At 45.9% G+C, this 27,030-nt stretch overlaps 1 protein-coding gene across 7 annotated transcripts in view; it reads right to left on the bottom strand.

Moving 5' to 3' along the window:
• LOC138261375 (retinol dehydrogenase 7-like) overlaps positions 1–27,030 on the bottom strand; it is a 257,364-nt gene that overhangs the window by 83,061 nt on the left and 147,273 nt on the right. The window lies entirely within an intron of this gene.

Below are 27,030 nucleotides of genomic sequence, written 5' to 3'. Positions count from 1 at the left end.
AAGGAGGGAAACAAACATTAAATGAAGGAAATTTAAAAGAAAACACTTACCTTTTCTGCCGCCGCTCCGCTCCTCTGCTGTAGCAAGGCACAGGCTCTTAGCCTGCCCTGCGGCCAAACCGGACGCTGCTCAGAGCACCGTTAAGATTGGCTGAGAGCCCCCAGCCCGGAGGACCCAGGCACACTGGGAGCCTGTGCAGGCTCTCTCAAGCCCGCAACTGTGTTGCGGGGCTTATGAGAGCCTTCAGCGCATGTGTGTTTGGCCGGCCCGAGACAGCCGGCCAAACTTACATGCGCACTGAGGGGAGTGCACAGTGCACTCCCCTCACTGCTCATTACCCCCAATTCCCCGCCCCTTTCACAACCAAAGGGTAACATAGTTTATTCCACTGCTATTAGTTGCCCGTTCCAGTGTAACTAGTCCGCCCTAACAGAGGAGCTGCCCCTGTTTGCAAAGCATCCATATGTTCAAAACCGAAACAAGGACGCAATTTGTGCTAGAATACACCGCTAAATGCCGCTTTTGCATTTGCAGAAGTTTGTGCAATTTTGCATAATTACACAGAAATGATTTACACACATTTCTCACACCCCTCTACCTGCTTATTTACTAAGGAACGAGATGCAGTGCAACGGCTTAGTTGTCGACTTTGGAACATGGTTATTGGGTCTCAAAGCCCTAACTAACTTTTGCCTAAAATGTATACAAATTGTGAAACTGAATTGTGTTGTGCATGGATGTACGCCCTCACTTTTCCATCCCGCAGTCTCTAAAATCTTCTCCAATAATGAACAGCTACATAAACACCAATGAATTTCTCACAATTCATTCTTTTTAGACAGGACAATGTTTGAAAGTTCACAGTAACAAAAGTTGATTCCCAAAAATCTAACTCTTATGAAGACTTTGGGGGTCATTACGAGTGTGGCGGTTTATAGACCACCACACTGGCAGTGGCGGTGTGGACTGACTCCAATATGGAGGTCCAACCACCACATTACAACCCTGGCGATCGGACCGCCATGGAACCACCAGCTCCACCAGGATCTTGGATCCCAGTGGTCTGGAGGTGGCGGAGATCCTAATCCACTAGGGCAGCGCTGCTTGGTTGCGACCTCATTCAACGCCACCCTTTTCATGGCGGTAACACCGCCATGAAAATGTCTGGCAGAGAACAGGTTCAGGGGCAAAAGAAGGGCCCCTGCACTGCCCATACACTTGGCAAAAAGATTTATTATAGACTACAACGAGAATGCATGTCAGTTGATGACAACACAATATTTGATATAAATGCACATGTGACATCCATACACACAGGGACTCAGAGAAAAATAAAGCCTTTTATAATTTAGCCTTGCAGCCAAAGGCCAATTTCCTCTAATACAATAAACAGGGTAGGCTTTGAATCAGGCCGTTGCTCATGGTTGGACTACTTTACTGTGTCACTCAGTTCTCTTCTTCTAATGTGATGGCTTCCTTGCCTATTGCTGTGTCTTTCTAAACCCTGAATACTTACTCTTTATGGGGTATAGTTAAGAAAAGTGGTGCTGCATCCACTGTAGCTCCACTTTTTCTAGCGACCCTTAGTGCCCCCTTACCACCACCATGTGAGCGCCATATTTAATATACGGTGCAACATGGTGCAGGGTATAGCTGTGCTAGCCCGTCAGTCCTTATTTGGTCTTTTACTGTTTAAATAATAAGGGGACGCGTTATTAGGTCGATAAACCTTTTGACTACGCTTAGAGTGATACCACCATGCGTCCTTAGTTCAATGCAAATACAACATTACATAAACATCAGCCAATTATTTCCCCGGGCTCAATAATTTTCACGCACCATGACCCATTTGGTCATGAATAACCACACCTTTTAGCAAAAGTTAATATGTTTATCTCTCTAAATTAACAATACTAATATCACGTAAATTAGTCTCAACACCAAGCGATATACATACAAAAACAACACCGATTGACCAAATCTACTAAAGAATCTCAATTTAGTTAGAGCATTGGCTATTAAACATTCTAAAATCACAGTACAAATCAAGAGCAAGAATAGCTGCACATTAGAAATTACATACATCTAGATTCAGCAAATGAACAATATCAACTCTTTCAGTAATAACATTTAGCATTTTCAGCGTCTCCCTTTCAAACCTTCTGATTAGAATAGTATGTTTGGGCTTCATACAAAAACAATTTAATCAAAGTTAATTTGGAAAACATCTAACAATGGCTCTAACATAACAATGATTGGTACTTAGAAACAAAGAACAAATCTACAATCAAGACAATAGCATTTTGTTATACCTCTCCTCAAAATATGGATCAGCAAGCTGCGATTCTCTTCGTCAGTTGGACATCCGTTTGGTCTTCTTCAGCGAAAGGGCAATGAAAGGGAAAGGTTCAGAAACAGGGGTCTCTAAACAAATCTGAACCATACAAGAAACAACATCTAAGGGATCAGCACCAATCATTTAGCCATTAAGCTATAGAGTTAAAGTTAGAAAATAAAGTCATCAGGAACTGCTCAGCTCCCAAAACAGAACCTTTACGGGGAAAATTCAAAGTAGGAAAAACCTCTCAACTCCTCAGTGCAGTAAAGGCTAAGTTAGAATCAGCTAAAGAACTTCCGACATTGTAATTGGTCGGAAAATAGTACGTTTACAGTCAAATCAATAAGAATTGAACACCAAATTAAAGATATAACTAAACTGTCTTTTACACGTCAATGATTGGCTCCTCTTCTCCTGTTCCCATCATCAGGCTCGTCAGGTAACTTTCTTGTATCCATTCGTACTGCCGTCAGAACATCGATTGTTAGCTCTTGGGATCATCGCTGTCTCACGCATTAAATTAACATTGTAACAAATGCTAATACAGACCATTCTAGCAAGCAGCTCTCAAGAGAAATTTAAAGACATCTGCTAAATGTTTGGTAAACACAGTGTGAACAATACAAGTATTAATCTTTCTGGACATACATTCCCACGATTTTATTCAGACATTGCAGTTTAACATGAGACTGCAAACTAGGCCCAAACCTCGCTAACTTAAGGTCTACAATTAATAAGCAAATACAAAACATGAAATCATTAATATAACATATTACTATAATTTCTCTACACATACACTTTGAATAATAATTAATACGCAGTCTCTAAAAGCTTCACGTATTTTAAGGCAGCCGCTCAGTTGGGCACATTCTCCAAGTCACACATTATTTTCTCTATCAGTCTAATTTCTATGCAAATTCTTAACTCGTAACATGTAAAATTATTAGTAATAAATTCAGCGTCCACAATCCGTCCTCTGATGACTGAATATGTCATCACACTTTACATCCTTCCATACAAATTTTGCTCACCTAAAATTTGCTCTAATACTTTTATTTCTTCTATCTCTTTTTTAATTTTCCTAAAACAATATATCCATTTTAATTTCTTTCCTCCTCTGTTTATTTTTCAATTTTCTCATTTTAACCACATGATACAATGTATAAATTCCCCATGTTTCAATTATACAAATTATAATAAACAACATTACTTGTTCTATTTTCAAAATTAGCCCTTTCCCTAGGTTGCCAAGCCAATTTCCACAGAAGCAAAACCTTTGCCAACTTTTTCCCAAACTCCAGGTTCTTTCAGCTCATTCAAATCAGTGCCCTCATTAGTGAAATTGTTAATTAAGACTCTAATTTCTCCACTATAGGTAGGTATGAATGCACAACAATGATGTGAATTTAGCATTTTACAAACTCCACCCTCCTTTGCTAAAACTATTTCTAACATAAGGCGGTTCTGAAGAGTCATAGATCTTACTGCAGCCATTTCTGTATCCATTAGGATCATGGCTTCCGAAAATGTAGTCAGCATGTTATCCACAATAGTAGACAACTTTCAAATTTTTACTGAATTTAGAATAACTCCCACAGAAGGAATCATTGCTCCAAATATATCTCCCACTATGCCAGAATAAGATTCTCGCTTTTGTCTATCATGATGTAATTCAGTCATTTTAGGTATTTTGCTTAGGTTCTCAAGTAGAAAAATATTTGGGAATACTATCCCCAAGTAACATGTGCCATACCATCCTCTTGGAAGACGGTAATACGCATTTTGTCCACAGATGTAATAAAATCCTGGAATTGCTGGGTCTTGTCCTTTTAACATAAATGTCCATTTACTCTGAAATGGAAACACATGCCTACATTCACTCGTTCCCACAAACAACGTATCAGTTCTAGATTTAGGCCTATATACACAAAGCTTCCCTATGTGTTATGCATCTAAAGCTAATTTCCCTTGCTTCTTTATTTTGCTAAATGCATGATGTAGGAAGTTGGCTCTGTATGCACTATTTCAAAGTAAGGAATAGTATGCACAGAGTCCAAGGGTTCCCCTTAGAGGAAAGATAGTGGCAAAAAGAGATAATACTAATGCTCTATTTTGTGGTAGTGTGGTCGAGCAGTAGGCTTATCAAAGGAGTAGTGTTAAGCATTTGTTGTACATACACACAGGCAATAAATGAGGAACACACACTCAGAGACAATTCCAGGCCAATAGGTTTTTTGTTATAGAAAAATATATTTTCTTAGTTTATTTTAAGAACCACAGGTTCAAATTCTACATGTAATATCTCATTTGAAAGGTATTGCAGGTAAGTACTTTAGGAACTTTGAATAATCACAATAGCATATATACTTTTTACATAAAACACATTTAGCTGTTTTAAAAGTGGACACAGTGCAATTTTCACAGTTCCTAGGGGAGGTAAAGTAATGTTAGTTCTTGCAGGTAAGTAAACCACCTACGGGGTCAAATTGGGGTCCAAGGTAGCCCACCGTTGGGGGTTCAGAGCAACCCCAAAGTTACCACACCAGCAGCTCAGGGCCGGTCAGGTGCAGAGTTCAAAGTGGTGCCCAAAACACATAGGCTTCAATGGAGAGAAGGGGGTGCCCCGGTTCCAATCTGCCAGCAGGTAAGTACCTGCGTCTTCGGAGGGCAGACCAGGGGGGTTTTGTAGGGCACCGGGGGACACACAAGCCCACACAGAAAGTACACCCTCAGCAGCGCGGGGCGGCTGGGTGCAGTGTGCAAACAAGCGTCGGGTTCTCAATAGAATTCAATGGGAGACCAAGGGGTCTCTTCAGTGGTGCAGGCAGGCAAGGGGGGGGCTCCTCGGAGTAGCCACCACCTGGGCAAGGGAGAGGGCCTCCTGGGGGTCACTCCTGCACTGAAGTTCCGATCCTTCAGGTGCTGGGGGCTGCGGGTGCAGGGTCTTTTCCAGCCGTCGGGATTTTAGAGTCAGGCAGTCGCGGTCAGTAGGAGCCTCGGGATTCCCTCTGCAGGCGTTGCTGGGGGGGTTCAGGGGGGACAACTTTGGTTACTCACAGTCTCAGAGTCGCTGGAGGGTCCTCCCTGAGGTGTTTGTTCTCCACCAGTCGAGTCGGGGTCGTCGGGTGCAGTGTTGCAAGTCTCACGCTTCTTGCGGGGATTGCAGGGGTCTTTAAATCTGCTCCTCTGGATACAAAGTTGCAGTCTTTGTTGAACAGGGCCGCTGTTCTCAGGAGTTTCTTGGTCTCTTGGAAGCAGGTCATTCCTCTGAGGATTCAGAGGTCGCTGGTCCTGGAGAAAGCGTCGCTGGAGCAAGTTTCTTTGGAAGGCAGGAGACAGGCCGGTAGGACTGGGGCCAAAGCAGTTGGTGTCTTCTTTCTTCTTCTGCAGGGGTTTTCAGCTCAGCAGTCTTCTTCTTCTGTAAGTTGCAGGAATCTAAATTCTTAGGTTCAGGGGAGCCCTTAAATACTAAATTTAAGGGCGTGTTTAGGTCTGGGGGGTTAGTAGCCAATGGCTACTAGCCCTGAGGGTGGGTACACCCTCTTTGTGCCTCCTCCCAAGGGGAGAGGGTCACATTCCTATCCCTATTGGGGGAATCCTCCATCTGCAAGATGGAGGATTTCTAAAAGTTAGAGTCACTTCAGCTCAGGACACCTTAGGGGTTGTCCTGACTGGCCAGTGACTCCTCCTTGTTATTCTCATTATCTCCTCCGGCCTTGCCGCCAAAAGTGGGGCCATGGCCGGAGGGGGCGGGCAACTCCACTAGCTGGAGTGCCCTGTGGTGCTGGAACAAAGGGGGTAAGCCTTTGAGGCTCACCGCCAGGTGTTACAGCTCCTGCCTGGGGGAGGTGATAGCATCTCTACCCAGTGCAGGCTTTGTTACTGGCCACAGAGTGACAAAGGCACTCTCCCCATGTGGCCAGCAACATGTCTCGAGTGTGGCAGGCTGCTAGAACCAGTCAGCCTACACGGGTAGTTGGTTTAAATTTCAGGGGGCACCTCTAAGGTGCCCTCTGGGGTGTAGTTTACAATAAAATGTACACCGGCATCAGTGTGCATTTATTGTGCTGAGAAGTTTGATACCAAATTTCCCAGTTTTCAGTGTAGCCATTATGGTGCTGTGGAGTTCGTGTTTGACAGACTCCCAGACCATATACTCTTATGGCTACCCTGCACTTACAATGTCTAAGGTTTGGCTTAGACGCTGTAGGGGCACAGTGCTCATGCACTGGTGGCCTCACCTATGGTATAGTGCACCCTGCCTTAGGGCTGTAAGGCCTACTAGAGGGGTGACTTATCTATACTGCATAGGCAGTGTGAGGTTGGCATGGCACCCTGAGGGGAGTGCCATGTCGACTTACTCGTTTTGTCCTCACCAGCACACACAAGCTGGCAAGCAGTGTGTCTGTGCTGAGTGAGGGGTCCCCAGGGTGGCATAAGATATGCTGCAGCCCTTAGAGACCTTCCCTGGCATCAGGGCCCTTGGTACCAGGGGTACCAGTTACAAGGGACTTACCTGGATGCCAGGGTGTGCCAATTGTGGAATCAAAAGTACAGGTTAGGGAAAGAACACTGGTGCTGGGGCCTGGTTAGCAGGCCTCAGCACACTTTCAATTCAAAACATAGCATCAGCCAAGGCAAAAAGTCAGGGGGTAACCATGCCAAGGAGTCATTTCCTTACACAACCCCCCCCCCCAAACGAAAGAGGATGAGACTAACCTTTCCCAAGAGAGTCTTCATTTTCTAAGTGGAAGAACCTGGAAAGGCCATCTGCATTGGCATGGGCAGTCCCAGGTCTGTGTTCCACTATAAAGTCCATTCCCTGTAGGGAGATGGACCACCTCAACAGTTTTGGATTTTCACCTTTCATTTGCATCAGCCATCTGAGAGGTCTGTGGTCAGTTTGAACTAGGAAGTGAGTACCAAAGAGGTATGGTCTCAGCTTCTTCAGGGACCAAACCACAGCAAAGGCCTCCCTCTCAATGGCACTCCAACGCTGCTCTCTGGGGAGTAACCTCCTGCTAATGAAAGCAACAGGCTGGTCAAGGCCATCATCATTTGTTTGGGACAAAACTGCCCCTATCCCATGTTCAGAGGCATCTGTCTGCACAATGAACTGCTTGGAGTAATCTGGAGCTTTCAGAACTGGTGCTGTGCACATTGTTTGTTTCAGGGTGTCAAAGGCCTGTTGGCATTCTACAGTCCAGTTTACCTTCTTGGGCATTTTCTTGGAGGTGAGTTCTGTGAGGGCTGTCACAATGGATCCATATCCCTTCACAAACCTCCTATAGTACCCAGTCAAGCCAAGGAATGCCTTGACTTGAGTCTGGGTTTTTGGAGCTGCCCAGTCCAGAATAGTCTGGATCTTAGGCTGGAGTGGCTGAACTTGGCCTCCACCTACAAGGTGTCCCAAGTAAACCACAGTTCCCTGCCCTATCTGGCATTTGGATGCCTTGATAGAGAGGCCTGCAGATTGCAGAGCCTTCAAAACCTTCTTCAGGTGGACCAGGTGATCCTGCCAGTTGGAGCTAAAGACAGCAATATCATCAGGATATGCTGCACTAAAGGACTCCAAACCAGCAAGGACTTGATTCACCAACCTTTGGAAGGTGGCAGGGGCATTCTTTAAACCAAAGGGCATAACAGTAAACTGATAATGCCCATCAGGTGTGGAGAATGCGGTCTTTTCTTTTGCTCCAGGTGCCATTTTGATTTGCCAGTACCCTGCTGTTAAGTCAAAGGTACTTAAGAATTTGGCAGCACCTAATTTGTCTATCAGTTCATCAGCTCTAGGAATGGGATGGGCATCTGTCTTGGTGACAGAATTAAGTCCTCTGTAGTCCACACAAAACCTCATTTCTCTCTTTCCATCTTTGGTGTGAGGTTTGGGGACTAAGACCACTGGGCTAGCCCAGGGGCTGTCAGAGTGCTCAATTACTCCCAATTCCAGCATCTTGTGGACTTCCACCTTGATGCTTTCCTTAACTTGATCAGACTGTCTGAATATTTTGTTTTTGACAGGCATGCTGTCTCCTGTGTCCACATCATGGGTACACAGGTGTGTCTGACCAGGGGTTAGGGAAAAGAGCTCAGCAAACTGTTGCAGGACCTTCCTACAGTCAGATTGCTGTTGGCCAGAGAGGGTGTCTGAATAGATCACTCCATCTACTGAGCCATCATTAGGGTCTGATGACAGAAGATCAGGGAGAGGCTCACTCTCAGCTTCCTGATCCTCATCTGTTACCATTAACAGATTCACATCAGCCCTGTCATGGAAGAGCTTAAGGCGGTTCACATGGATCACCCTCTTGGGGCTCCTGCTTGTGCCCAGGTCCACCAGGTAGGTGACCTGACTCTTCCTCTCTAGCACTGGGTAAGGGCCACTCCATTTGTCCTGAAGTGCCCTGGGAGCCACAGGCTCCAAAACCCAGACTTTCTGCTCTGGTTGAAATTCAACCAGTGCAGCCTTTTGGTCATACCAAAACTTCTGGAGCTGTTGGCTGGCCTCAAGGTTTTTACTTGCCTTTTCCATGTACTCTGCCATCCTTGAGCGAAGGCCAAGTACATAGTCCACTATGTCTTGTTTAGGCTCATGAAGAGGTCTCTCCCAGCCTTCTTTCACAAGAGCTAGTGGTCCCCTTACAGGGTGGCCAAACAGAAGTTCAAAGGGTGAGAATCCTACTCCCTTCTGAGGCACCTCTCTGTAAGCGAAGAGCAGACATGGCAGGAGGACATCCCATCTCCTTTTGAGTTTTTCTGGGAGCCCCATGATCATGCCCTTTAATGTCTTGTTGAATCTCTCAACAAGGCCATTAGTTTGTGGATGATAGGGTGTAGTGAATTTATAAGTCACTCCACACTCATTCCACATGTGTTTCAGGTATGCTGACATGAAGTTGGTACCTCTGTCAGACACCACCTCCTTAGGGAAGCCCACTCTGGTAAAGATACCAATGAGGGCCTTTGCTACTGCAGGGGCAGTAGTCGACCTAAGGGGAATAGCTTCAGGGTACCTAGCAGCATGATCCACTACTACTAGGATGTACATATTTCCTGAGGCTGTGGGAGGTTCAAGTGGACCCACTATGTCCACACCCACTCTTTCAAAGGGGACCCCCACCACTGGAAGTGGAATGAGGGGGGCCTTTGGATGTCCACCTGTCTTACCACTGGCTTGACAGGTGGTACAGGAGACACAAAACTCCTTAACTTTCTGGGACATATTGGGCCAGTAGAAGTGGTTGACTAGTCTCTCCCACGTCTTGGTTTGTCCCAAATGCCCAGCAAGGGGAATATCATGGGCTAAGGTCAGTATGAACTCTCTGAACTCCTGAGGCACTACCACTCTCCTAGTGGCACCAGGTTTGGGATCTCTTGCCTCAGTGTACAGGAGCCCATCTTCCCAATAGACCCTATGTGTTCCAGTTTTCTTGCCATTGGACTCTTCAGCAGCTGGCTGCCTAAGGCCTTCAAGAGAGGGACAGGTTTCTTGCCCCTTACACAACTGCTCCCTTGAGGGTCCCCCTGGGCCTAAGAGCTCAACCTGATAAGGTTCTAACTCCATAGGCTCAGTTCCCTCAGAGGGCAGAACTTCTTCCTGAGAAGAGAGGTTCTCTTTTTGTTGTTGTGTTGCAGCTGGTTTCCCAGCTGACTTTCCTTTTCTCTTGGTAGGCTGGGCCCTTTTTCCAGACTCCAGCTCTACTTTATCACCCTGTGCCTTGCACTGTGCCCTTGTCTTGACGCACACCAGTTCAGGGATACCCAGCATGGCTGCATGGGTTTTCAGTTCTACCTCAGCCCATGCTGAGGACTCCAGGTAATTTCCAAGCAAACAGTCTACTGGGATATTTGAGGAGACCACCACCTGTTTCAGGCCATTGACCCCTCCCCACTCTAAAGTTACCATAGCCATGGGATGTACTTTAGTCTGATTGTCAGCGTTGGTGACTGGATAAGTTTGCCCAGCCAGGTATTGACCAGGGGAAACCAGTTTCTCTGTCACCATAGTGACACTGGCACCTGTATCCCTCAGGCCTTCTACACTTGTCCCATTAATTAAGAGCTGCTGCCTGTATTTTTGCATGTTAGGAGGCCAGGCAGCCAGTGTGGCTAAATCCACCCCACCCTCAGAGACTAATGTAGCTTCAGTGTGACACCTGATTTGCTCTGGGCACACTGTTGATCCCACTTGGAGACTGGCCATTCCAGTTTTAGCTGGAGTGGAGTTAGAAGTGGTACTTTTCTTGGGACAGGCCTTGTCTCCAGTTTGGTGTCCAGGCTGATTACAGCTACGACACCAGGCCTTTTTGGGATCAAAAGTTTTACCCTTGTACGCAAAATTGGTTTGTGAAGAGGCTCTGGGCCCACCCTCCTGTGCAGGTTTTTGGGGGCCTGTAGAAGACTCTTTACTATTTTTGGATGTCTCAACACTCTTCCCCTGGGGAGGCTTTGTGACCCCTTTCTTTTGGTCACCCCCTGTGGAAGTCTTGGTCACCCTAGTCTTGACCCAATGGTCCGCCTTCTTTCCCAATTCTTGGGGAGAAATTGGTCCTAGGTCTACCAGATGCTGATGCAGTTTATCATTGAAACAATTACTTAACAGGTGTTCTTTCACAAATAAATTGTACAGCCCATCATAATTATTTACACCACTGCCTTGAATCCAACCATCCAGTGTTTTCACTGAGTAGTCTACAAAATCAACCCAGGTCTGGCTCGAGGATTTTTGAGCCCCCTGAATCTAATCCTATACTCCTCAGTGGAGAATCCAAAGCCCTCAATCAGGGTTCCCTTCATGAGGTCATAAGATTCTGCATCTTTTCCAGAGAGTGTGAGGAGTCTATCCCTACACTTTCCAGTGAACATTTCCCAAAGGAGAGCACCCCAGTGAGATTTGTTCACTTTTCTGGTTACACAAGCCCTCTCAAAAGCTATGAACCATTTGGTGATGTCATCACCATCTTCATATTTAGTTACAATCCCTTTAGGGATTTTCAACATGTCAGGAGAATCTCTGACCCTAGTTATGTTGCTACCACCATTGATGGGTCCTAGGCCCATCTCTTGTCTTTCCCTTTCTATGGCTAGGATCTGTCTTTCCAAAGCCAATCTTTTGGCCATCCTGGCTAACTGGATGTCCTCTTCACTTGAGTTATCCTCAGTGATTTCAGAGATGTTGGTCTCTCCTGTGAGGGAAACAGCATCTCTGACTATTATATTTGGAGTCAGGGCTTGAGCAGCCCTGTTCTCCCTAAGTAGGACTGGAGGGGGGGAATTTCCCTCCAAGTCACTATCTTCATCCTCTGTGTTGCCATCCTCAGAGGGGTTGGCTCTTTCAAACTCTGCCAAAAGCTCCTGGAGCTGTTGTTTGGAAGGTCTGGGGCCTATTGTAATTTTCTTTATTTTACAGAGTGACCTTAGCTCCCTCATCTTAAGATGGAGGTAAGGGGTGATGTCGAGTTCCATCACATTCACATCTGTACTAGACATTATGCTTCTAAAAGTTGGAATACTTTTTAAGAATCTAAAACTAGTTCTACGTTCTAATTCAAACTTTCACAAACTTTTAAGCTCTAAAAGAAATGCTAAACAGGATCTAACACAAGGCCCTAGCAGGTCTTTTAAGAATTTAGAAAAATAGCTCAAATTGCAAAAATCTATTTCTAATGACAATTTTTGGAATTTGTCGTGTGATCAGGTATTGGCTGAGTAGTCCAGCAAATGCAAAGTCTTGTACCCCACCGCTGATCCACCAATGTAGGAAGTTGGCTCTGTATGCACTATTTCAAAGTAAGGAATAGTATGCACAGAGTCCAAGGGTTCCCCTTAGAGGTAAGATAGTGGCAAAAAGAGATAATACTAATGGTCTATTTTGTGGTAGTGTGGTCGAGCAGTAGGCTTATCAAAGGAGTAGTGTTAAGCATTTGTTGTACATACACACAGGCAATAAATGAGGAACACACACTCAGAGACAATTCCAGGCCAATAGGTTTTTTGTTATAGAAAAATATCTTTTCTTAGTTTATTTTAAGAACCACAGGTTCAAATTCTACATGTAATATCTCATTTGAAAGGTATTGCAGGTAAGTACTTTAGGAACTTTGAATAATCACAATAGCATATATACTTTTTACATAAAACACATTTAGCTGTTTTAAAAGTGGACACAGTGCAATTTTCACAGTTCCTAGGGGAGGTAAAGTAATGTTAGTTCTTGCAGGTAAGTAAACCACCTACGGGGTTCAAATTGGGGTCCAAGGTAGCCCACCGTTGGGGGTTCAGAGCAACCCCAAAGTTACCACACCAGCAGCTCAGGGCCGGTCAGGTGCAGAGTTCAAAGTGGTGCCCAAAACACATAGGCTTCAATGGAGAGAAGGGGGTGCCCCGGTTCCAATCTGCCAGCAGGTAAGTACCCGCGTCTTCGGAGGGCAGACCAGGGGGGTTTTGTAGGGCACCGGGGGACACACAAGCCCACACAGAAAGTACACCCTCAGCAGCGCGGGGTGGCCGGGTGCAGTGTGCAAACAAGCGTCGGGTTCTCAATAGAATTCAATGGGAGACCAAGGGGTCTCTTCAGCGGTGCAGGCAGGCAAGGGGGGGGCTCCTCGGAGTAACCACCACCTGGGCAAGGGAGAGGGCCTCCTGGGGGTCACTCCTGCACTGAAGTTCCGATCCTTCAGGTGCTGGGGGCTGCGGGTGCAGGGTCTTTTCCAGCCGTCGGGATTTTAGAGTCAGGCAGTCGCGGTCAGGGGGAGCCTCGGGATTCCCTCTGCAGGCGTTGCTGGGGGGGCTCAGGGGGGACAACTTTGGTTACTCACAGTCTCGGAGTCGCCGGAGGGTCCTCCCTGAGGTGTTGGTTCTCCACCAGTCGAGTCGGGGTCGTCGGGTGCAGTGTTGCAAGTCTCACGCTTCTTGCGGGGATTGGAGGGGTCTTTAAATCTGCTCCTCTGGATACAAAGTTGCAGTCTTTGTTGAACAGGGCCGCTGTTCTCAGGAGTTTCTTGGTCTCTTGGAAGCAGGTCAGTCCTCTGAGGATTCAGAGGACGCTGGTCCTGGAGAAAGCATCGCTGGAGCAAGTTTCTTTGGAAGGCAGGAGACAGGCCGGTAGGACTGGGGCCAAAGCAGTTGGTGTCTTCTTTCTTCTTCTGCAGGGGTTTTCAGCTCAGCAGTCTTCTTCTTCTGTAAGTTGCAGGAATCTAAATTCTTAGGTTCAGGGGAGCCCTTAAATACAAAATTTAAGGGCGTGTTTAGGTCTGGGGGGTTAGTAGCCAATGGCTACTAGCCCTGAGGGTGGGTACACCCTCTTTGTGCCTCCTCCCAAGGGGAGGGGGTCACATTCCTATCCCTATTGGGGGAATCCTCCATCTGCAAGATGGAGGATTTCTAAAAGTTAGAGTCACTTCAGCTCAGGACACCTTAGGGGTTGTCCTGACTGGCCAGTGACTCCTCCTTGTTATTCTCATTATCTCCTCCGGCCTTGCCGCCAAAAGTGGGGCCATGGCCGGAGGGGGCGGGCAACTCCACTAGCTGGAGTGCCCTGTGGTGCTGGAACAAAGGGGGTAAGCCTTTGAGGCTCACCGCCAGGTGTTACAGCTCCTGCCTGGGGGAGGTGATAGCATCTCCACCCAGTGCAGGCTTTGTTACTGGCCACAGAGTGACAAAGGCACTCTCCCCATGTGGCCAGCAACATGTCTCGAGTGTGGCAGGCTGCTAGAACCAGTCAGCCTACACGGGTAGTTGGTTTAAGTTTCAGGGGGCACCTCTAAGGTGCCCTCTGGGGTGTAGTTTACAATAAAATGTACACCGGCATCAGTGTGCATTTATTGTGCTGAGAAGTTTGATACCAAACTTCCCAGTTTTCAGTGTAGCCATTATGGTGCTGTGGAGTTCGTGTTTGACAGACTCCCAGACCATATACTCTTATGGCTACCCTGCACTTACAATGTCTAAGGTTTGGCTTAGACGCTGTAGGGGCACAGTGCTCATGCACTGGTGCCCTCACCTATGGTATAGTGCACCCTGCCTTAGGGCTGTAAGGCCTACTAGAGGGGTGACTTATCTATACTGCATAGGCAGTGTGAGGTTGGCATGGCACCCTGAGGGGAGTGCCATGTCGACTTACTCGTTTTGTCCTCACCAGCACACACAAGCTGGCAAGCAGTGTGTCTGTGCTGAGTGAGGGGTCCCCAGGGTGGCATAAGATATGCTGCAGCCCTTAGAGACCTTCCCTGGCATCAGGGCCCTTGGTACCAGGGGTACCAGTTACAAGGGACTTACCTGGATGCCAGGGTGTGCCAATTGTGGAATCAAAAGTACAGGTTAGGGAAAGAACACTGGTGCTGGGGCCTGGTTAGCAGGCCTCAGCACACTTTCAATTCAAAACATAGCATCAGCAAAGGCAAAAAGTCAGGGGGTAACCATGCCAAGGAGGCATTTCCTTACACATGATCATTTCTAAATGTTCTTTTCTCAAAGCCTTTCTCTAACCTTTCCTTTAATGCTTTTCTCCTGTCATATGTCTTATCTAAGAAACTATTTTCTATAGGTGTCAGCAAGCATGTTAAATTGTTCCTGTAGGCAAAAGTCGTGCCAAATGTTAACTTAGGTTCAAAGAATCCTCTCACAACTCTACATTATTTTCGTTAGCTACTCTACTCAGGTACTTAAACATAGGAACAAATGAAAACACTACTTCTACATTGAGTAGAAGTACTGAATATACTCCTGGTTATAAAATCTTGTTATAAAAGACTACAACTTATTCCATAAGTAAGAGGCAAACTATGGTAAATAACTCCTTCCTATACTGATGAAGGAATCTGCGTACATAACATTCTCTCGCGTTCATCGTCTCAACATACTCACGCAATAAGCGATAGAAAACATTAGAAGAAAGACCTCCTTGATTGTTGTTTATGTGCAAATATTTCTCGCCTAAACTTCTCTAATTCCGTGAATGTAGTAGTTGTCTCTAAAGCCGAGGTATGGTTGGCCACAATTTTGTCAAGAAAAGTAAATCTCACAATGAACACCAAACACCCTATCATGCACACAATCGCCAAACCAATGCCTATGTATTTATAGCACCTATTGTTCCTAATCTGCTGGTTTTGGTTACTCATGATCTGTAAAGAATCAGTAAGTAGAAGACAAATATTTAGCAAAAATAAAAATCTTCAATCTTCTTTGGCAGTTATCTACAGCTTCCAGTCTTTCCTTCCAGGACCCTTTTGTCAAAAATAGGTAATTTGTCAAAATTGGTTTAGCAGCTTGCCGAACCAGGTTATTTCAAAAAGTCTCTTCCAGTTATTTTCAATTATCTCTTTTTTTTTTTCTTAATTTCACAAATTTACAAAGTTCAGTTAATTGATCTTCTTCACGTGCCAAAATATTGACCTGGAATTTCTAGATCAAAACAAAAAGACAAAAATTCACTCTGCCATTCGCTTGTCATTGCATATGTACATTCAGGACATGTATACCTTCGATTTGCAATTCTCTTTCTTTTCAATCTTCGATCTCCATTTAACTCTCCATCACTCAAATCTTCTCTTCTTGTTGTGTCTGCTTCTTCTTTGATTGTTGTCACCGTAATTGCATCTTTCCTCTTGGCTTGTGATTTCTGCCACTTATCCCCTTTCAGTGGACCCTTTGTTAATGCTCTTTTCAATGTTGGGCTTGTAACTTCTTTTGGTTCTGCAGGATTTTCTCTTGATGTACCTGCTACTGGTTCAGGAGGAGTCAGATCGCTTTGGCTTTGATAGGCCTCAACTCCTTCCCCTTCAGGGGTCTGTTGTTTGCTCTGTTTGTCTTTCAAGACTGTCTGCTTCTGGGAGAGCCCTCCTCTGACTAGACTCTTCTGCTACCTCAGTTGAGGTTGGTTCACTGTCACTCTCCTGTATATCTTCCTCGTCTCTCACAGGAGTGTTTGAACAGCTTTCAGTTTGGTCAGATTCAGTCTCTGATTCTCCTGCTCCTCTCTCCAATTCTGGAGTTGGTCTGGGAGTTGTTGGTACTCTCAACAAACCTTCATCATCATCTTAAGGACATGGTACTTTGTGAGTATGGCTGGCATGAACCCAGGTCAGAACTCCAGGGCACTTCACAGCTGTAGTAGTAACCAGTACTACTTGGTAAGTGCCTTTCCACCGAGGCTCCAAGCACATTTGCCTCAGGTGTTTTCTGATCACAACCCAATCTCCTGCTCTCAGGTTGTGGCTTTGGTCTTGAGATGGCTGCAGTGTGGTGGCTTCCACCAGATGAGAGAAAGAGCGAACCACATCTGCCAGGCCTTTGCAGTAGTCCAACACCATATCATCTATTATGTTCACAAGAGCATTTGAAGCAACCGCTGGCAATCTCATTGCTCTGCCAATGAGGATTTCATGGGGCGATACTACAGTTTTTCTGTTGGGTGCGATTTTCATTCCCATCATAATTAGCAGCAGTGTGCCTGGCCATTTCAGATTCATGTACGCACACATTTTCGCCATTCTGGATTTCAAGGTACCATTCATCTGCTCAACAAGTCCTGAGGTTTCGGGGCGGTAACTACAATGCAACTTTTGCTCAATGTTTAACACTGAACATAGCAAATTAATTACTTAATTGTTGAAGTGGATTCCCCTATCTGATTTTAAAGCGAACGGAAAACCAAAATGAGGTATAGCTTACCTAAGCAGTAACTTTGCTACTTTGAGACTGTCATTTCTTTGTGTAGGGTAAGCTTCAATCTAGTGACTAAAGATGCAAACAATCGCCAACACATATCTCAATCCTCCACACACAGGCATCTCAATAAAGTCCCACTGCATTCTGCTAAATGGACCTCCCGCTCTTCCAATGTGGCTCATATAGATCACAGTCCCTTTACCGTCGTTCATCTGCTGACAAATGACGCAAAGATGGCAAATTACTTCGGCAACCTGTCTAAATTTTGGATTAAACCAGTATTGTCTGAAAGTACTAATCATGGCATCCCTTCCAACATGTGCTTGACCATGATATCTAGCCATTTGAGTCAACAAACTGTTAGGCAGAACCACCTGTCCCTCTCCTGATACCTACACATCATCTTTACGTTGAACACGTTTTAACTAAATCCAATTTTCCATTTCCTCCCTGTCAACATTTTCTTGAAGCGCTTTTAGTTCTTCCAATGTGTCAATTACATACAAAGCTTAACTGGTACAATTATTTTCCTCAGGTAACAATTCCCATTTGTCCTTGAACGATATACAGTTCAATGCGCAAAACCTTGCGACGTGATCCGCATATCCATTTCCCATTGACACAAAATCTTGAGATTTCAGGTGTGCACTGCATTTCACCACAGCAATCTTTTCAGGCAGTTGTATAGCTTGCAACAAATCATGGATTCTTTCTCCATTCCGGATTGGCAAACCAGAAGATGTCAGGAAACCTCTCCGTGACCATTGCTGGCCAAAGTCATGGACTATTCTGAATCCAAACTGGCTAGCAGTATAAATGGTAACTTTAAGTTGTGCAGAGACATGGCATGCTCTCGTAAGAGCCACTAATTCAGCCACTTGCGCATTATACACCCCTCAAAGCCAGGACGCATTGAGTACACTGGAAATTGTGCACACCGCCTATCCTGCTCCCAAGGTTCCCACATTATCTCTTAAACAGGAACCATCGACAAAAATAATTTGGTAATTGTCTTCCAGTCAGGTATATCGAATATCGGGTCTCGGTTTTGTGCACAGATCAGTAACCTCCAGACAGTCATGTTCAATTCTTTAAGCTTATCAACTTCAATATTTTCTTTTGGAAGTAAAGTTGCTTGGTTAAGCACTGTACACTTTTTCAACATCACATTAGGGGAACCCAGGATGACAGTTTCCTATCTTGTCAGCCTGGCATTCCTCAGGTACTGTGTCTTTGATCGGGTAAGCAAAACCTCTATGGAGTAAGGGACCATAACAGTTAAACGATGTCCCATCACAATGCTCCCACTCTGAGTGAGGCTCAATCCAACCGCTACAACTGTGCGCAGACAGCCTGGTAAGGTTGCTGCAACTGGGTCCAAAGTAGCTGAAAAATATACTACTGGGTGGTTTACACCACCATGGACTTGAGTCAGTACAGACAAAGAACATGCATCACGCTCATGACAAAACAACATGAAGGTTTTGTGTAATCAGGCATTCCCAAAGCTGGGGCTTTACACAAACTCTCGCTCAATTCAGTAAAGACTTTCATACAGGCTTGGTCTATCTCTAAAGGATCCGTAACTTCTTTGTGTGTCAGCTTCTGCAGTGGCTTTGAAATTATGGAAAAGTTAGGAGTCCACTGGTGACAGTAGTCCACCATTCCCAAAAACATTCAGACATATCTCTGTGTACCTGGGTGATTCATCTGCAATATGGCTGTGACCCTCTCTCTGGAAATCCATCTAGCTCCCTTCTCTATTTGGTGTCCCAAGTATTTCACTTCTTTCTGCCAGTACTATAATTTAGCTTGGGATGCTTTATGTCCATTCTTCCCTAAGTGATTCAGTAAAGCAATAGTATCGTACTTGCATGCCTCTTTTGTCTTGGACACAACCAATAGATCATCAATCTAATGGACTAATGTCGATTGGAAAGGCATTTTCAATGACTCCAGTTTCTTTTTCACGATCTGGTTGAAAATGGATGGTGACTCTGAAAATCCTTGAGGAATTCTGCACCAACGATAAACTCAATCCAAAAATTTAAAACAGAAAAGAAATTGGCTATTCTCATGAAGAGGTACAGAAAAAATGCTTGTGACAGGTCCACTACGGTGAACCATTCAGCATCGCATGGGATCTAAAACAATATCACTTCTGGATTTGGCACTACTGGGCAACATTTAATCACAATATCATTTACTATTCCTGAACAATCCGAAACTTCCCACATGGCTTCTGCAGTCCCATTATTGGTGAGTTGAATTGGCTGCTCAGTACTTCTTTTAAAACACCTTGGTTTACACATTCTGCAATAATAGGAGCGATCCCCTCAATTGTGTCCTGAGTCATGTGCTACTGAGGTATATGGGGGAAAATCACATTTGGTTTTACCAGGACTTTAACTGGCTCAACATCTTTGATTAAACCAATGTATTTTCCTGTAAAATCCCACACTTTAATTTTGACTGTTCTCTGTAAATCAGAAGGAATATCCCTCACTGTGAAAACTGAAAAGAAACTGAACAAAGGGTACTCCTCATTCACTATGTCACAATCTGTTTCAGCAGGCAAGTCATCTTCATAATTGCTATTTGTCTGGATGGCAATTCCATCTTTCAAGCAAGTGATCGAACATCTAGTTTTGCATAGCAAGTTTCTCCCTAGCAAATATACTGGACTTGAATCACAAACTACGAATTTGTGCAAGCCTTTAAAATTTCCAATTTTAACTTGGTCGGTTTTGTGATTGGATTGGTCAAATACTGACTGGCAACTCCTACGATCTGCACCGTTTGTCCTAAAAATGGCAAGTTTGGAAATTCTGCAGCTCTCACTGTAGAGCGTGTAGCTCCTGTGTTAACTAAGAATGAGACTTCGTGACCCATCACTTTTCCCTTCATATATGGACCTTTCTGATCTACTTCTGATGAGGCTGCTAAAACGCATTCCTCTTCATCTGAACTCTCACTCACCCAATCATCATTCGCTTCATCCTCACTGTGTAGTGGGAATTTGTGTACTATGTTATTACTCTGGTTAACCCTTTGACTCGTGACCTGGTGAGGAAGCATCACCTGCTGCTGTTTCATTGGGGCTTGAGGTATTTGAATTTGTTGCCTAGGTACCATTTGCACTTGAGGTTGCATTTGCTGTGACTGGGGCATCTACAAATGTGGCAGTTGCACTTGTTCAACAAGCAAATTTTTTTGCATCTGGTTCACATTATTTGGGAAATTTGGATCTTGACCTCCCATTCTTGGTCCTCTCATGTTTGGGAAAGAATGGATTTCATTTGTTTGCTGAACAACACCTTCCTGACCTAACACTCAACACTCCCGTTTCCAATGTCTTCCTCAAGCGTGATATGGCAACATCCTTTTCATGCCTTGTACATCATTCTGAACAACAACTGTATTCAAATCAGGACCATGGTTCACATTCCCAATTCCACCACGACCTCTACCTTTCGCCTTGTACTGCAACCACGTGTTTCCTTGCTGCTGTTGATGTGGAAAACCTCCCTGCGTTCCTGATTGTGCAGATTTAATCTGCATCACCATCACCTTTTCCTTCAACTTTCTTTGCTTCAACTCAATCGCATCGCTACAGTATTTTGCATACTGCAATACTTCATCAATGGGCTTCGCTTGCCAACAAATCAAATGACTCTTAATCACCTGGCCAATTTTAGGTCTTAATCCTTCAACAAATCTGAACACAAAATGAATCATGCCTTTCGCCTCAATTGTTTCTGTCTCACTGTAAAGCTTGAACGTCTGTAATAGTCTCCCATAGCATGCAGATATGTACTCCTTGCCTTCCTGAGCTGTCCTGTCTATTCTCTGCCAATCAATACTCTTGGGCAAAATTCTCATTTTCAAAAATTCAATCACATTATAGTAATATTTCATCACATCAGGAGATGGTGCGCCTGTGACTGGATCTCCTTGAGGTTCTCTTGTTGGCGAATCTACATTCCTCTTGCACTTGACCCATAAGCCTGCTGGAACCACTATTTCTAACAGGGTATTCAAATCTTCCCACAAGCATTTCGCGAGCTTCACAAACTTATCCGTCAGCTGGTACCACTCCACTGGCTTCACTCTCAACCGGGGGTAATCAGTTGTGAATGACAGAATGTCATTTCTGCTCCATGGGACATGGAAGAAATTTCCTACCGGAATTTCCCTCATAGGCAATATTTTCACTGGGTTATCAGTCTGCTGAACACTTACAGTAAGATTTCCAGAATCCCTTTTCCTCTTGTATCTTTTCTTCACCCATCTACCTTTCCACTTATCTAACGCTCCCCATGTTTGAATGCTCTGAATCAGTTCTCTAATGTGAATTTTCATTCCCAGTATTCTCATGTTCTCAAAGTCCTTCGAGTCAAACTTAGGGTTCTTGTTGGGGTTAAGGGCGACAGATGCTTCAGGGCTGGAAGTATGGGGTGGGGGGCAGTTGGGGGGATGGGAAGAAATAGTAATACAGCAAGCTAATGTTCTACTGTGGTTGAGTAGCAGTTATGCAACCTTTTTTCTTTTAGGTGGTCACATCAGGGCTCTTGGACAGGCACGCTATGCACATCCTTACCGGTTCCCTACACGCGCCACAACCCTCTATGCGGGTGCTTTCCTGGAATGTTAATGGGCTCCTAGATAAAATTAAGCGGTCCGCGGTCTTCAATACCGTCTGCTGATATGTCCCTTCCATGGTCTTACTCCAGGAGACCCACTTGCTTGGCACCCATTGCCCTATGCTCGCGCAGGGTGGGTATGGCAGGGTCTACCACGCGGGATGCTCTAGGGGGTGGCTATCCTGCTGCATCGCTCCTTATCCACAGTGATAACCGCTTCCCAATTGGATCCGCAAGGACACTATGCAGCTGTGTCCGGCATGCTCGAGGGGGCAGCCGGTCAATATCCTGAGCGCTCATGCTCCTCCTGGAGCATTTGAGTGCTTCTTGACTGCCCTCTGGGAGGTATTGGCAGGCCTTCCCGCGGGTCTGACCTTACTGGGAGAGGGCCTTCAACTCCGTTACGAATCCAGAGATGGACATCACTTGGCCTTTGTCCACGAGCCGTTCTAGTCGGGCTTCCGGACTGGGCCGCTGGGCAGAGGGCCTTGGTCTCTGTGATGTGTGGCGGATATGGCGCCCTAGAACGCGGCAGTATAAGCACACGTCGGCAGCACACCACATTCATGCCAGAATAGACTTTCTCCTCATGCCGGCCCTGGATGTTCCTAGAGTCACGGGGGCAGAGATACTATTGCACAGGGTTTCACATCATGCACCGCTCCTCATTCGCATGGACGACATAGACCCCACCCAACACCCTATGTGGCGGCTAAACGCCTGGTATTTACAAGACAATGACAATACCCAAGCCTTGAGAGATCAGCTCACCCAATATTTAGAAAACAATCTGGGGTCCGTGCAATCATCTGGCACGATTTGGGCCGCTTGTAAGGCCACCCTCAGGAGGCAGGCCAAACATCTCCTCCACATGCGAGAGCGCGCTCGGAACCACAAGGTGTCGGAACTCGAGGCCCGGGCACTACGACCAGCTTACCGTCTCCACGCACACCTCCGTAGTGAGGCAGCTAACCCTAGTTAGGGAGGAGATCAGCACTTTACTCTCGAAACAGCGAAACACTTGTGGCAAGTCTTGACGTCCCGCATGTACGGGTGGGGGTACGAGAACGGAAAACTCTTGCACTGGCTCGCGACCCGACCCATGGAGAATAGAGTCATCCCTGAGGTTGTCGATGAATCGGGAGCCTTCTCCCGGAAGCCTTACGAAATTGTGCAAAGCTTTGCCACTTACTATACAAGATTCTATGAGGAGCGGCCCAGGAGATGAGTGGAGAGGGAGGCCCCCTTGCTGGGGAGGTGTCTCTCCCTAGAATTTCAGTAGTGGAAAGAAAGAACCTCGATGCTTGAGGTCAGGGATGCCAGCTCAGAGCTGGCTGCAGGCAAAACCCCAGCCCGGATGGCTTCCTGGCGGAGCTCTACAGCAAGTGCAGCGACATCCTAGCCCCTCACTTACTTGCCATGTTTGAGGAAGCTGAGCAGGCGGGTGGCTTTCTCCCGGGTATTGTCCAGGCCACCATAGTGGTGATCCCCAAGACCAACCCACCTTCGCAGCAATGTTCTGCCTACCGCTCCATCTCACTTCTCAACACCGAAGTTAAGATATTGTACACGATACAAGTCACCAGACTGAAAAAGGTGCTGGCCTCGTTGATACACCCGGACCAGTGTGGCTTTATGCCTACTAGAAGTACTAGGCATTGCATTAGACGATTGCACGTGGCGTTGGCTAACCGGGGCCTCTTAACCCCTGCTCTGTCACTCCTCCTCCTAGACTTCGAAAAGGCGTTCGACACAGTTGACTGGACCTATCTTCGTCAGGTGCTTCGGAGCACCGGGTTTGGTCCTAAATTCCATGGACTAGTGGAACTCCTTCATTCCAATCCGACGGCACGGGTGCAGGTGAACAGGGTTGTATCGGACAGGTTCCCTATTCGCCGGGGAACCCGCGCAGGGTGCCCCCTGTCCCCACTTGTCTTCACACTGGCGATGGAGTTACTTGCGAAGCTTATGGAGGAGGACCACTTAATCAATGGTTGGTCTTGGCCCACTGGACGAGAAGACCGGGTGGCGCTTTATGCGGACAATGTACTCTTGTTCCCGGCCAACCCAGTCAGCAGCGGACCGCGGGCGTTGCAGCTATTGGGACTGTTCTCTGAGGCCTCTGGCCTAACACTCAACCCCAGTAAATCTCTGCTGGTTCCATTGCACCCCACGAGGGACTGTTACGACTGGCAAAGTACCATCCTTATCTAACGTAACAGCTTCCGGTAACTGGGAGTTACTGTAGCTCTGCTGCCTGAACTGGCATGGTCACTTAACGTTTCACCGCTCACTCAGAAGGTCAAAGATGACCTCCAGAGATGGCAGACCCTGCCCCTCAACATCCTGGGAAGGCTAGCACTCTATAAAATGATGGTGTTACCTCGGTTCCTCTACCTGATCCAGAACTACCCCAACCCCATTCCTAAGAGGTGGTTTAAGGAAGTGAACGCAATAGCGTGGCAATTTCTTTGGTATAATACCCGGCCCGGCTGGCGTTCAACACCTGTCAAGGGGATGTGTATGAAGGAGGCTTGAGGATGGCCAATCTTTATCTTTACTACCTAGCAATGCAACTGCTGGTGATGAACGACTGGATGGGGGGAGGCTGGTCTGATCCTGCATATCAACAAGAACTTCTGACGATGGGCTAACCTGGCCTACTCGGGATACTGTATGGTAACCCCCTGCCACGCAGGGTCCCAGAGGTGACAAGAGTGGTACTGATGGGATGGAGGGCCGCACAGAGGGTGGCGGGTTGGTGGCGCAGTCTTACCCAACAAACCCCGCAGTGGCACAGGACGTGGCTGGGAGTGGTCTCGGCACTGGAGGGGCTCTAAAAATGGGACCTTATAGGCATTTCACTACTGGGGGACGTCTGGGAGGGCCCCCACATGCGGTTCTTCCAGGAGCTTCAACAGAGATACTCGCTCGCCAGGACCCAATTCCATAGATACCTACAGCTTAGGCATGCACTAAGCGCGCACGTCCAGGCTGGCACGGTCTTCCCCGAATTTAGCCCTATGGAGGCCAAGTCTCTGTTGTGCGGCCTGGGTAAAGGGGGAGTGTTGCAAATATACAGTCACCAACACAACACAGACATTGAGTAGACTCCGAGAGCGGTGAGAAAATTGGCTGGGTCACATAGAGGACAAGGACTGGAGAGACGCACTGATGACCCCTATAACCTTGACAATGACCACCATCTTCGCGTGGTGCAAACCTACTATCTACATACGGCCTACCTCACACCCGACAAGTTGCATAAGGCAGGTCTCCAACCCCGTGCCGATTGCCCCCGCAGTGCAGGCCCCCACGCAGACTTTTACCATTTGGTATGGACCTGTCCACACATAGCAACCTACTGGTAAACGGTGGCGGCCGAAATCTCCAGAATCTTGCAGGTGGAGGTGGAGGCTGCCCTGCTGCCATTTTTATTGGGGGTCTTGGTGGGAGTGGGGTCCAGTAGAGCGGAGCAGGCCTTTTTGGGAGTGGCATGTCTGGTAGCTAAGAGAGACATCGCAGCTGGCTGGAAAGCGGAGACGGCGCTGGCACTCGCGAAGTGGTGCCGTGGAGCAGACTGGTGTGCCCAACAAGAAAAACTAGTATATGAGGCAAGAGGGTGCCCTGCTAAATACGACAGAGTGTGGGGGAAGTGGACAGGTACATGGGGAGATCGTTCACTGGCGGTGCCTTTGGTGCGGCAGCCGCTGTGTGCCCTGTTCCTGACCAATCCGGCGAATGTCAATCATGTACTCATGTTAATTACATGGGGATTGTATGGTGCTATGTCGAAGAAGCGCGGGTGTGACCTGTTGGTTGTATGTTGTTATGCAAAACGAATAAAGTTGCTTATAAAAAAAAACAATATTAATATCACGTAAATTAGTCTCAACATCAAGTGATATACATACACAAACAACACCAATTGACCAAATCTTCTAAAAAATCTCAATTTAGCCAGAGTATTGGCTATTAATCATTCTAAAATAACAGCACAAATCAAGAGCAGGAATAGCTGCACATTAGAACTGACATACGTCTAGATTCAACTAATGAACAATATCAACTCTTTAAGTAATAATAGGTATTTTCGGTGTCTCCCTTTCCAACCTTTTGATTAAAATAGCATGTTTGGGCTTCATGCAAAAACAATTTAGTCAAAGTAATTTGGAAAACATCGAACTATGTACTTGGAAAAAAAGAACAGATCTACAATCAAGACAATATCATTTTCTTATACCTCTCCTCAATATGGATCACCAAGCTGTGATTCTCTTCATCAGTTGGACATCTGTCTGCTCTTCTTCAGCAAAAAGGGCAATGAAAGGGAATGGTTCAGACACAGGGGACTCTACGCAAATCTGAACCATATAAGAAACATTATCTAAGTGATCAGCGTAAATCATTTAGCCATTAAGCTAGAGTTAAAGTTAGAAAATAAAGTAATCAGGAACTGCTCAGCTCCCAAAACAGAACCTTTACGTGGAAAAATCAAAGTAGGAAAAACCTCTTGTCTCCTCATTGCAGTCGGGCTAAGTTAGAATCACCTAAAGAACTTCCCACATTCTAATTGTTCAGAAAATCATACGTTTACAGTCACTCCAATAAGAATTAAACCCCAAATCAAAGATATAACTAAGCTGTCTTTCACATGTCGATCATTGGCTCCTTTTCTCCTGTTCCCATCGTCAGGCTACTTTCTTGTATCCATTCGTACTCCCATCACTACATCGATTGTTAGTTCCTGAGAACATCACAGTCTCACGCATCAAATTAACATTGTAACAAATACTAATACAGAACATTCTAGTGTTGTGTAGCCATTTTAGTTACAGTTTCATGCACGTTATTTTAGCACACTAGGTCGGATGCTGTGCACTTTAACCTAGATATATTTTATTCAGCTTTGTTTATTATTTTAACAATAGCCACATTTGCGGTCTTGTTTTATTATTCTCTATCTAGCTGTTCTTTGCCTAGGCCAGCACTGCGTTCTTAAACAAGACATTTCTTCCACTCTGTGCTTTTCTCAAGGCTGCAGTAAGATAGGTTGCCAGTAAATGTGGTAACGCTTTGTCTCTGCTATTCATAGAAATATACACATCCTTATGTAGGGGCATTTTCTCAGAACATCAGCTGTTTTATCATAAAAACACTTCTCTGTCACATACACGTTAGAGGGAATTTCCAGCCAGATGACCACGATTGTATGCTGATTGCTGAATGCTTCGCTAGAGCTGCTTATGCAGACTCCAGGCCTCTTGCTCAGGTATGAGGGATGATGTCTTCCCAGGGGAACCTGAAGGGCAGAACTAGAAGCTTAGCATGCTGTGCTCTAACATAGCCTAGGTAGGAAATATTTTAATGACTTTAGTG

The sequence above is a fragment of the Pleurodeles waltl genome, chromosome 10 (genome assembly GCF_031143425.1).
Source record: "Pleurodeles waltl isolate 20211129_DDA chromosome 10, aPleWal1.hap1.20221129, whole genome shotgun sequence".
NCBI classification, from domain to species: Eukaryota; Metazoa; Chordata; class Amphibia; order Caudata; family Salamandridae; genus Pleurodeles; species Pleurodeles waltl.
The sequence above is the reverse complement of the archived record's forward strand: the minus strand, read 5'-3'. Positions and strand labels throughout refer to the sequence as shown.